Here is a 13,979-nt window from a genome sequence, read left to right on the forward strand (position 1 = left end):
TATTATAAATCTCAATAATTAAGAACTTAAATTATTTTTAAAATATTATTGACTATCAATGCCACAAAAGTTTGGACAAGAAAAGTAACATATATTATTTAAAAATTACATAAAAATATTACAAATTATAATAGCTAACAAATTAAAGTATATTAAAAATATAATCAATTATCTAAATTCTATTTATGCCACATAAATTGAGGAAAAAAACTAACATATATTGTACAAACCCCTCGATATCTAGTGTTGAAAGATAAACAACTGTAAAAATTTGTTCACTCTACAAAATTTATGAATTTTATGGACTACTGAACAAGATAAGTTAAAAAAATATAAAATCAAGTTGTGATTTCTTAAAAAACTGTGAACAATTAAATAGCAGATAAAAATAGTGATTAATTTTAGAAAAATAATTACAATATAGTTAGTAGTTAGTACTAAAGTGTGGCAATCCAGAAAAAATTATAAACGTGAAAAAGATGAACAAAATTGTGAATAATTAAGCATGCTTAATTTTTTTCTCTTATAGGCTCATTTAAGTTTACAATTGACATAATGACTTTCATTCATTCTTTATTTTAAATATATTATAAATAAATAAATAATTAATTAATAAAAAAAGGGGCTATAATTAACATATTAAAATTTATGAAGTTATTTACAAATAAACTTAGACAAAAATCTAAATCATCCCTTCAATTCCAGATCTTCCATTTTTTCCGTCATACCAATTCTAGCACGATAAGTTTTTGAAAAAAATTTCCAAAATATTTCTCTATATTAAAAAATTGACCAACTTTAAGCTTAATTTTACTTTGGGGTAGGGCTATGCATTTTCGGTTCAAACCGTTAACCCGAACTGATAATTTATTTATCTGGTTAATGGGTCGGTTTCTATATTTTTTTCTTCGATTTTTGGGTTTAGTATTTACCTTACTGGTTTATCGGTTCGGGTCTCGATTTGTATAATTTTCTTATCGGGCTATCCGATATCCCGATAAGAAACAGGCCCACTTAAATTTTCCAATACCAGTCATTACCCAGTTACCCTGGCCCAAAAGGCAACCCAAGCCCAAAGGGAAATGGTAATAGGGTTTTCACGATTTCATATTTTCACTCACACACCGTTAGCGCCTCTCTCTCTCTCTCTCATCTCATCTCAGTCTCTCTCTCAGATTAACTGCTCAATTTTCGCTTAATTTTTCCTTAAAGTTTGCTCGTCTGCTCGACTGTTACTAGCTTGTTGGCTTGCTGCTCACAATCATTCACTCAGGTAACAATTTTTCTCCACTCTGGGTCTGGAATGGAGTTGATTATCTTGCATTTTGGGAAATTAATCTTGATTGTCTTTTTTATTTTGTAACTAGTATTCTGAATTGCCTTTCAGGTTGGACTTTTTTCACCGTTTGTGAAAAGTTGTGTCACCTAACAAAAGTGAAAAAGGTACATCTTTCCTAACCACAATCTAGGGGCTATTTGATATGGTCTAAGAATATCCCAAGATAACTTTTTTTTTGGTAGTCTTTCGTATTTGAAGGTGCATTAGTATGTCAGTTTTCTCTTTTAACTTTCATAGGCCAAAAATACACCACCACTATTTTAGATCCGTAGACTTTATGGAACCCAATTACTTAAGAGAGGACCAACATAGAGATTACTGCATTGGATACCAATTTTATATTAATGTAGCATTTCAGTTTACAGTGTTTTTGGTTGAGTTATGCTATAATCACTTTTGCCGTGACATTATTGAAGATAATAAATAACTACACTTCAACAGTAACCTTAATGGCCCATACCTGAAATAGTTATAAGTGTTTTGGCCAAAGTTAATGAATCTTTGCATCTCTTAAGTGGATGGTATATGCTTTGTCAAGTGCTCATTGATACTCCAATGCTATAAAGTGAGATATTTCATTTCACTTTAAAAGTTTAAGTCTGTACTTTGGTAATATCCATGCTGATAATAGAACTCTTACATTAACAATTGAAGCATGGATTATGCAGTTTTGATGTTTGTCTGTATATTTACTCTCTTGATTTTCTTTAGGACATCCATTCTTAATATAGGATACTGTGAAATCTTATTTTTGGTATGAATATCTATTTCCTCATCAAGTTTTCTGTATTCTTTTATTGTTGGACACTCCATTAGATGAAGTCTGTTGATCAGAAAATATTGTTCAGACTATTAGTTACTATCCTTTTGTGTTGATTAAGGTATGGAGTCAAAAAGTCATCTGAAAGTCAGAAAAGTTTTTCCCATGCTTTCCTTTGCTACAGTTACCATATTATTTGTTGATTACTACTTCTTGTTTCTTGCCTGGTTACTCCTGACATTACTTTTGTGGACGATGCAATGCCATCTGTTATATATGATCTAATTTGGTTTGAGAAAGAATTATAGTGGAGCAAATTGAATCTGCAACCAAAAGTGAAGAGTTTTCCATTGCATTCTATGTTCTGAAGTCTGATTCTTGACTAGAAGTTTAGCTTTCAGTATTAAGTCGAGCTCTCTAACGTGGATGGCCTAGTTTTGCATATTAACTATATCCTTGATCCCAAATTAGTTGGAGTAGCTATATGAATCTGGTTCATGGTTAGACTATGTTCATTCTTCAGTTGGTTATAGTTAAGTGAAAGACACATTTTGCTTGTATCCGTGGGGAAGTAAGTTGATTATTCTTGTCATTGTTTTCCTTGAGGATGCAATGACATCTATTATATATAATCTAATATGGTCTGAGAAGGGATTATAGGGAAACACTTGAATTTTCAGCCGGCAGGAAGATTTATGACTTAGTTTTTCATTGCATTGATTATTGACTAGAACTTTTACTGTCATTGTTGAGTTAATGTATAGCAAGTATTGCTAAGTTTATTTATTTTATTTATCTTATATAGTTAAAGTTGTTTGGGGTATTTCTAATATCTTTGTTTCTCTATTAATTAGGTTTCACCATGTCTCAACATTGTGGTCCTAAAGTTTCATCACCTGTTTGGAATCACTATCAAAAGTTTGAAGAAAATGATGATAGAGGGTGCAAAGTGAGGTGTATTCATTGCAGTAATATTTATAATTACCATCCACAACATACCAAGACTTCCTTCTTGAGGGCTTATGTTGATCGTTGTTTGGAGAGGATAGAGTATCGTGCTCGTAGTATAAGACTTGAGTAGTAATTAGTATTATTACTATGTTTGAAATTTAAACTTAATTTTCAAATTGTGTGACTGTTACTTTGGATTTTTCCTACTCTATTTATGCTAGACCAGTAGATACTAGACAGTTTTAAATTTGTGAATTGTGACTTTAGTTTGCATGTTTTGTTACTTTGTATCATATTTGTGGCTTTGTGCATGGGAAGAGCAATAAGCACTAAGGCCTAAGCAGTAGGCAGTGAGCACTAAGCAATAAGCCTTACTAAGAAGTAGCCTGGCAGTCCGAAGTAGCTTACTTACTAGCTTTGGATTTTAAATTATATATGTTCAATGTTAACGGTTAACCCGATAACAATGAAAAACCGATAAAACAATAACCGATTAATCAATATCTTAACGGTTCTTTAACGGTTTAGCATATATACAAACCGATAATAAATAAGTAAAATTGATAATTTTCAAAATCGAACCGAACTGACGATATGCAGCCCTACTTCGAGGTCATATTTACCCCGACTTTAAAGAGTTATCATGTGACATGATATTTGGAGTGAGATAGGAAAATTTTATCAGGGGTGAGGAGTACCACGTCAAATGTGTGTGAGGATTTTTTTTAATTAGAAAAAAATAGTGGCCCCACTTTTTAAAATTATCAATCAATTTTAAATTCACAACCACCCATCCCCCACCCCACCCCCACCCCCACCCCCACCTACACTCGTTCACTTTAACATCCCCACTTGTTCACTTTACACCCATTTTCAGTTAAAATAAATTTCTAACTGAACAATTTTATTCAAACACAGATTTAACATCGTCTTTGCTGAAATAAAATCACTGACAAATAATTATAATAATAATAAAAAAAATCCATAATCTATAGTTGAGTCATCTAATTGAACAAATTTTATTCAAACAAAGGAGCACTACAATCAATTATAAGACTACTTGGCATCAAGCACAAATTTGACTGAAAAATATTCAGAAGCGGGACACGAAAATTTTAAAAGAAACTAAAAATATCTTAAGAAAGTAAAGCTATTTCTTTCACTAATTTCATCAAAGAGAAATCAGTCAAAAATATAAATTTTTCCCTTGACAAAATTTGTACACTTGACCTCTGTTTATTTTTCAACATTGTTGGTGAGTTTCGCTTTGTCTTTTTTTAGGTTTCTTCGTATTTAGCAAACTAAAAATTCAATCTCTTGTGTACAGTGATTTTGTCATTTTTGTACTTTAGTAAAGGAATATAACTATTAAAAAGAAAAGAGAGAGGAAGAGGGAAAGAATGTGCTTTAGTTTAGGAATAACTGTTAGAAAAAAAAAGGAGAAAAAGGGAAAGAAAGAAAGAAGTGGGGGTGGTTGTGAATTTAAAATTGATTGGTAATTTTAAAAAGTGGGATCCACTATTTTTTTCTAATTAAAAAAGATCCTCACACACATTTGATGTGGTACTCCTCACCCATGATAAAATTAAATGTCAAGTGTCATGCCACCTAGCATTAAAAATTTTCTTCTTTTTCATTTTCAATTTTTTCCTTTAAATTTTATTAATTATTTAATTTTAAAAAAATATTCAAAAATAAGGCTCAAGCTCAAGCTCACCGAAAACAACCAGCTCAACTACCACCTCACAACCAGATCACCCCGTTCTTTTCTAGTCTCTCTCTATTCAAACAATCAGCCCAAGCTCGCCGAAAAACAGTGAAACCACCACAACCAATGCAGCTTAAAACTCTGGTGAGACCACCCTTTTCCAGTCTCTCCACCAGCCAACTACATAACTAAACGAGCATTGACCAGTCACCCTTTTTAGTTTCAAGCTCATCCAAACCAACACTGACCAATCCGCTCACATTTTGTTTTAGTTTTATTTAGGTGTTTTATAGGCTCTTTGACGAACCCATCAAGCCATTAAAACCACGCCATAAAGCACAGATCTGGTTTAGATCCATTTAATATCATCTCCGATGAATGCTCTAGTTTTCTCTTAGAATTGCTTTGATGATCACTAGTCTGTTCTGTTAAAAAAAACATATTCAGTGTATTTTAAGGGTATAAATAGGGTAAAATGTACACAGTTCATAGCACTACTTGTCACATGAAGTAGTATAGAGGTTTGTTTCCGAAAGTCCCAACTCATGACAAATAACAAGTATAACTAACAAAAAATATAAAAATAAACAAAAAATGATATAACTTTTTTTTTTTGTTAAAAAAAGTTAATTCAAAATATTCCAAAAAATATTGTTGCTAATTAAAATATTATTTTGAATATTTTCTAAAATTAATATAATTAAATAATTAATAAAACTTAAAAAAAAAAAGAATCTGATACTGAGGTGGCATGTCACATGGCATTCATCTCACCCCAAATGTCATGTCATGTAACTCTCCTCTTGACATGGTGAAAATGTTTGAAAAAAAATATTTTTTGATAACTTTCTTAACTGCGGGGTAAATATGACCCACTAAAGATAAAGTTGATTACTTTTTCAAAGTAGAGCAGTATTTTTAATCATTTTTTCTGAATTTTCTCAGTTCTTTTGCTTTCTTTTCTCCTTCTTACTAAAAACTACCAATGCTCGATGTAGTTCTTTTACTTTAACATAATCAAATGAATCTTTTACGATGAAAAAAAATGCTAATGAAAATAATAAAAGACACACACCCAATATAACTTTTTACTATTATAATAGAATAAAGACAAGTAGTTGTACTACAAAAAGTGTATGTCAATCTTTCGTAAGTTTTTTGAATATATGGAGTTAAGAGAGTAGATATATTGAAAGAAAAATCTCTTTCTAGCCAACTCCCATGAGCGCAAGCACTTTACCGTTACTGTACACAGTTCACCCAGTTAACATTACCACCATTCCACCAGAACACCTTGATCCTTTCTACGACATGGAAATCTAAATTAATAAGAAGACATCCTTCAAAAATGCCCTTCTCAATAAAAATAAAGAAATCAACCGCTCTTACAACTTCTACAACGGAGAACTCCTCGAATCCCAACATCAAGGTGAAGATGTTATTGTATTATCCAATGATGATAAGCACAGAATCTATCAGTCTTGGGTTAACTCAGGTATCATAAAACTGTTGGGCAAAAAGCTCACCCATGTTTACCTGCGAAAAAAACTTAATGATATATGAAAACTCCCTGAAGCTCTAGTCCTGGTGGATTTGGGCAACAACTATTTCATCGTCAAATTCACCTGACCAGAAAGCATGAACAAAGTTCTAAATGAGGGCCCTTGGTTTGTTACTGGGAACTTTTTCACTGTTCGCAAATGGGAGCCAAGTTTTGTCCCACATAAAGCCACCCTAACGCATAGTGCTATCTGAATCCGCCTTACCCGATTTCCAACTGAATTCTATGATAGAAATATCCTTGAGAAAGTCGGAATGAAACTAGGAACACTGCAAAAAATAGACACTTGTACATCAACCACACTACTGGCAGATATACAAGGATTTATGTCTAAGTTCCTCTAGAAAAATCGATCAAAACCCATGTCACAGTTGGATCTCACCGACAATCGCTAGTATACGAAGAAAAGAATATATTGTGTACTCTCATAGGTTGTCCAACACTAACACAACCACCACCCACACAACTAGATACTCCCACCATACCCTCCACCACCTATATTAATAATCCCAATAAATGACAAGTCATATCTTTCCCAAAGTGTAAATCATCATTAAATAAAAAAACCCGGCAAACTCAGGACGATCTGACCCTAGTCCAGGTAAAAGTTTATGACAAACATGCAGGAATATTTTCTAACCCAGCTTTGGCCCAACAAAAAGAAGGATGAGGCCAAGGCCTAAATGCTACCTCACGGACCTCTCGCGAAAAAATTGAAAAGAGAAAATTAATCAGTATGAGCCCAAACCATTTGATAAAGGCCAACCTGGATCCACTTTTCATTTCTCTTTGGAGAAAGCATCAACCAACATACCGCCTAATCACAATAAATTTAATTCCCTGAGCAATCTGCCAGTAATGAATTACATTGGGGCCTTGAGTCCTTTACCCCTAACTCTTAATCAGAGACTCCACTAGACCACTCCGTTCTCTGTAACTCTTCAAAAAAATTACTCTGCCCCTATAATAACTCATCGTGAGAGCGAGACAATTAGAGTGACCAAAGGAGTCGCGTCAATTAACTACTTAATTACTACCACTATTAGTAAAGGCTAACGACCAGCAGTACAAAGCCCCAGAACTACCAACACTGCTACTGCCAAAAACCACCGTAGAAGCTTGAATGCACAAAAGATTCTCCCTCCTCTAGTCATCTCTACAACAGCTCTACCCATCAAAGTCCCAATCTCTTGAATGGAATTGACCCTTCATGGAGTACTAGTTCAAAGTAAGGGATCAAAGGATAATCCTCATCCTCCAGGACCCAGCTTACCTGGCTCAAATAATAAAAGAGAAAGTGGACCAAACAGTCATAGGACAAGGAATCAAGTCTAGCAATAGACGTTACTTCAAGCGCTATATATGGAAAACCTACACATCATCTCGATTGAGGAGCTCAGTGCCCCGGTGATTCAAATATTCTAATCACTCTCATTCTTCCTAATCGAGACCTACATGCCTAACTCCCAGTCACTAATATTCATACCATGGCCTCCTACATTGGTTACCCAACAACCATCGATATCGATGGTAGAAAAACAAGAAAGAACAAATGTCTCACTATTAGAAACCCTAAAATAGAGCAACGAGTAAATGGAGTGCCTCCCTATCCTATTTGGGGAACCAAGCATAGATATCTCTATTCTGAACAAGCCTCTCAATAATAATTTGATGAGTCATACAGTGTAGCTACTTTAGTGTACTTACCAATGGAGAAGAGGATGTTCTCAATGAGACTGAGGAGCAAGAAGAGCCCTGTCCCACCGGCTATGCTTTTGGAGCCAATCACTGGGACTTTTGAGCCTCCCCAGGTGGGCAAGGGAAAGGGCCCAATGCTCACGCCACCACCTCAACCAAACCCTATGAACCTCATAATCTAGAATACTAAGGGGACAACAGTGCCAACTTTAGACATCAATGTGAAGCAACGTTGAAGCTTCATAGGTCTGTGATGCTAGTTCTCTTAAAAACCAAAATGGATAAGCATAAGAGCCTCACAAATGCCTCAAGCTATAATACTCAAGTCCATTCTTCTGCTATTGGACTTACTGAGGGTATTGTTGTCATGTGGAAAGAGGATCGTCTCTAATTGTACAACTTTTCTATCACTCCACAAGGCATTTATGACATAGTAAAGGTAACTTTTGATCCCAACCCCTCCCCTTGGCTCTTCTCTGCTATTTATGCCAGTCTTGAACTTAATAATAGGTGTATCCCTAGGAATGAACTTAGTAAAATAGCCTAGACCTTCTTAGGGAATGAATCATGGTAGGTGACTTCAACGAAGTCCTCTAAGTCAAAGAAAATTTAGGAGAATTAAGAATCAATAACACTAGAGTCTCTCTCTTTAAAGAATGTCTTGATAACTGTGGTATGATAGGCCTAGGATTCAAAGGGTGTAAATACACCTGGACCAATAAACGTTATAAGAATAAGAGTAATTTCATCCTTCAACGAATAGACAGGTGTATTGCTAATAACTCCTGGATAAACCATTACTCAAGAGTTACTGTCACCCACCTACCTCAAACTAAGTCAGACCATTGTCTTATGCTTGTCAATCTTAATAACCCCACCCTATGCATCACTGGAAAACCTTTTAGATTTGAGCACATATGGTGTAATCACCTTAATTTACATGACATCATTGCAAAATGCTTCATTGCAAAAAACTGCCTCACCAAAGCCATTGAGCTCTTCCAAGGTGAAGCTATGGCCTGGAATAAAAATGTCTTTGGCAATATTTTCCACAAGATGAAAAATCCTGGCTAGACTTGATGAAATCCAAAGTCTAACCATTATCACCACAACATCTTCCTCCAGAATTTAGAAATGACCTCCCCTTTTAGTACAATTCCATGCTCGAGGTTGAAAAGGACTTCTAGAAGATTAGATATAGGATAAACTATCTCACTAAGGGTGATACTAACACAAAATTTTACCACACATCCACCATAGCCAGGAGAAGGAACAAATTTTGATTAGTCAAAGGTGATGTGGGCAACATCCTCACTGACAAGGATGTTATCTCCATCTGCATACCATCCTTCTACCAAAAACTCTACACCATTGACGACCCCCATACTACTAGCCTGAACCCTTCCAATAATAAAACTACCCACACCCTTATCGAGGAGTAAAAAGAACTCCTTAGTGCTCCCTTAAGAGACACTGAGATCACTAAGGCCCTTAAAGGATTTAAACCCAATAAAGCCCTCGGGCCTGATGGCCTCCACCCTTTCTTTTATCAGAATTACTGGGATATTATGGGCAAAAAAACTATGCAATTCTGCCACAAATTCTTCACAATGCTAGAATCCTTGAGGAAATCAATAGTACCCTCCTCTGTCTGATCCCAAAATGCACCAATGTTGTCCTTATTAGGAATTATAGTCCCAGTACTCTACAACATAAATTACAAACTAAACACTAAAATTATAGTAAAAATGATCAAACCACATCTTAACACTATAATTAGTCCCAATCAAGCCAATTTCATCACTAATTGGAGGGCTTTCGATGATGTTATTGCACTCCAGGAATGCATCACTCTCTTTTAAAAGATGAAAAGCAAGCATCACAATATGATTCTCAAAATAGACCTAGAGAAACATTTGACAGAATTGAATGGTCTTTCAACCATAATTCCCTCCACTTTTTTAACTTTCCCACTAAGCTCATCCAACTTATCATGTCTTGTGTCTCTAGCAACATCATCTCTATCCTTATTAATAGGGGTAAACCCCTCCTCCCTTCCATCTACTAGAGGCATTAGTCAAGGTGACCCTATGTCACCTTACCTCTTTATTATTTACAAGTAAAGGCACTCTAGGTATATTGATAGCCACGTCCACCAAAAGCAACGGACCTTTATTGCCATCACCATTAGTGGCCCCAGACTGTCCCACCTTTTCTTTGCAAATAATCTAATCCTCTTTGTAAGAGTTGATACTGCCAACTGCAGGGATATCCTGACCACTCTCTAAATCTTTAGCACTACTTCTGGGCAAAAAATTAATAAGCCCAAATCTAAGGTCATCTTTTCTAGTAACACTACCAACCAAAATGCCTTAGAGTGCTCCATTCTACTAGGAATTGAGAGGATCCATGAGTTGGGAAATATCTTGGCTTCCCCATGTTCCACAGCCCCTTCATCAAAAAATACTTCCAGCCCATTATTGACAATATGAATAGTGGACCTGCAGGCTGAAACACTAAGATGCTCAACATGATAGGCAGGACTGTCCTGTACAAAGCCACCCTTAGAAGCATGCCTACTCATGTCATGCAATACATCAAACTCCCTACTTGTGTCAATGACACCATTAGTAATGGAACGACCTAAAGATTTGATGAAATATGTGAAATTTATGATTTTATGTAATTTGACTATTTTATCCCTCCTCGTAGTAGCATTATGGTATTTCTGGAGTGTGGAAGTGATTGGAATAATTTTTGATGCATTTTGATACCATTTATGTGATATTATGATTTTTGATAGCTTCGAAAGCCTTATTTTAGACTTATATAGATATATTTTGATTCATGCAACAGATGACTGAACGGACTGTGCTAGCAGCTCTGAAATATCAATTTTAGGCTGGGTAGACCTTTGGCTTGAGTTCCGATGCACCTGAGCTCATTTCGACCTATTGATCAAAAAGTTGGAAGATTAAAAATATGGGTATAGGACCCGCATTTGATTGAAATGAACTCGGATGGAAAATATGACTTCGCCAGCAGATCCGAAAAGTCGATTTTAGGGTGTTAGCATATTTGGTGTGATTTTACGATTTTTAAATCTCATTTCGACCCTCAGTTTGGAAAATTACAATTTTGAGTTTTGGGAATCAACTTTGTGAAAATAAGATTTTTTTCAAAAATCTGACTTCACCAACGCGTTCGGAATGTCGAATTTAGTGTATTTGCATAGTTCATTTGCATATACCAAAATTCAAATGAATCCCGGGCTCCCTATCGAAGTGCGGGTTGAACTTTAAAAAGAAAAAACTGTTGTTATAGTAGATTTTCTGCTATATATAGAAGATTTTTTCTCCTTTTTGACCTATTTTTTTCTTGTTTTATCTTTCCACTTGAGAGTTAAACCTTAAAATAGTGTGGGAGCTTAAAATTAGAGTTTGTGGGAGCTTGGGAGCTAAACTAACATCTATTTCTTGGTTTTATTACGGATTTAAGGTAAGAATTCACCCTTTTCTTAGTAATTTCTTGATTAATTTCTCAAAATTTAAAAACCTTAGGGCTTGATTTTAAACCCAAATTTCACTTCTTTTCACTTGAATAATGTTTTTATCTTATAATTACTAGTTTTTCATCAATTTAACCCTTAAAACAACTCTGATTCTTGATTTTAACCCAAGTTTCAAAGATTTTACCCGGTAAAGCTTAAAAATAATTTTCTTCAATTTGAACCTTGTTTTTTTACTCGATTTGACTTGGGTTTTCATCTGTAGATTTCTAAAAATATGGAGAACACATTTTTGAAGTAAAGTTATGGTTTTTCCTTTCTTTTTCGAAAATCTATTTTGGGGTCCGTTTTGACCCTGAACCAAAAGTAGTCATATGGGTGTTGTTGGTTTTGTCTTGATGCGTAGATTCAATATTTGATGTTCTTAGAGAAGTTTGGAATTGTTCTTGGAAAGTAAGTTTGTGGGTTCGAAGTGTAGCGGACCGATTTTGGCTTTTGAGGTAGGTTATGACTTAACTCTTTCAAACTGTGATAAGTAGTAAATGATGATATAAAATGCATATTAAGGGTGTGAACTAATCATGAAAAATAACTATTTATGTGTTGTGCCCGTGTGGGGGCCTATATGTGATGTAATTAACAAAATTGAGTTATTACGTGATATGTGTGACCGTGTGGGGTCCTATGTGATATTAATAGCCTTGAATACGTGTGAATAGTTGTATTGTATTGTTAAGATGCTTAATATGGTACAACTAGTGTATTGTGATTATATTCATACTTTATTGGCATATGAGACATGTGAAAATTCGTGGATGAAACTGAAATAATGAGTGGATATTGGCTCACGTGGTTGTGAAAATATATCATTGTGATTGATTGTGAAAATATTGGTTGTGAAAATATATCATGTGGTTGGTTGTGGAAATATATCATTGTGGTTGGTTATGAAAATATATTATGTGGTTGGTTGTGGAAATATATCATGTGGTTGATTGTGAAAATACTCATTGTGATTGGTTGTGAGCATTACATACTCATTCATAAAACATTGATACCACCGTGGCAACATCTGAGAAACACTGGCAACATCTTGCGATTGTTGGAGCTTCCAAGATAGCATTGGACATTCATGCGTCTGAAGTTTACCTCTATCTTTCTATAGTAGTTATGTCTTTATTAGTATTCAGAGACAGATATTATTTCTTTGTGGTTATTTTTCTGATGTATTTGACTCTTGGATTGTATTAGTAGTTCTTACACTATTGGCACCTGATTTTGGGCATGATTGGTATTTTGGATAAATTTTTTCTGCATTGTTATGATTACTTATATGGTCCGAATTTGTTCTAGAAGTCTTACCTTGGAATGTTTTTGTATTTTTCTCTGTTTGTATCAGTTTGAGTGATAGACTTACTTGTTAAGGTACACCATGACAAGTGTCATCATGACCCTCGTTTTTGGGTCGTGACAAATAATCTCTAGAGAAATTTCATTTGGGGATCCAACACTGATAAAATAAAGCTTCAGCTTCTCATTTGGGACATTGTGATCAAGCACAAAACTCTTAGAGTACTTGGCCTCCATAAATCTGAGGTTAGGAACAAAGCTTTCCATGCAAGCCTAGCTTGTAGACTTGCAATGAGGCCTAACTCTCTCTTGGGCAGGGTCCTCACCACCAAATATCATAAACCCAATAAATCTTAGGCACCAGTAGAATTATCTCTAGAACCTCGAAAGACTTCCAACAAGGATAGAGAGACTGCTTTGTTGGCCTAGCATGACAGGTCAATAAAGGGGAAAAATCAAATTCTACACTGACAAATGGATCCCTCACTCAACCTTCATGAGAGAATTTCGGCCCTCTTCCTGAACATGCGGAGGATTTCCTAGTAAATATTCTTCATACTGCTACAATCTAGGACCTATTAAAAATTTATATCCCCTCTCCCCAAAATATCGTTCGTTGTATCCGAGACACCCTTCTCAATGCCCACAACTATAAAGAAGGCTCCTTCTACTAGAGTAAAACCCTAAATGGGAAGTTCTCCATTAGTAGTGTGTATGTTTCACTTATAGACACCCATGACCCCAACCCTGGACTTTACTTGAGTCTGGTGAATACCAACCCCTAACAAAGTCAAAACTTTCATCTAGCTGCTGACCCATGACAGGCTACCCCCAGGCACTACCTCTGTAGACTAGGCATAACCACCAACCCTAATTATCAGTACTACGACCACCCTAGAGAAGACATCGGCCATATTTTTTTAAGTGCCCTAATGCCACCTCCCTTTGGACTAATATCCTCAACAGAAGCACTAATACCAACCCCATCAAAATGAGTCATCTCAATTCCACTGACTAGCCTAAAATCTGGCAGCAGTTAAGGGGTAAATCTTACAATGCCTACACCTAATGGGATAACATTATCCCACATTACCTATGGGGCAT

General features: G+C 35.2%; 1 long non-coding RNA gene across 1 annotated transcript; it reads left to right on the forward strand.

The window, feature by feature from the left end:
- The first annotated feature begins 1,109 nt into the window (after positions 1-1,109).
- LOC107872553 lies at positions 1,110-3,305 on the forward strand. Its single transcript, XR_001674912.2, has 3 exons — positions 1,110-1,273; positions 1,388-1,443; positions 2,954-3,305. It is a non-coding gene; the product is annotated as an uncharacterized LOC107872553 (long non-coding RNA).
- The last annotated feature ends 10,674 nt before the right edge of the window (positions 3,306-13,979 follow it).

This window comes from Capsicum annuum, chromosome 5, assembly GCF_002878395.1.
Source record: "Capsicum annuum cultivar UCD-10X-F1 chromosome 5, UCD10Xv1.1, whole genome shotgun sequence".
Taxonomy (NCBI): domain Eukaryota; kingdom Viridiplantae; phylum Streptophyta; class Magnoliopsida; order Solanales; family Solanaceae; genus Capsicum; species Capsicum annuum.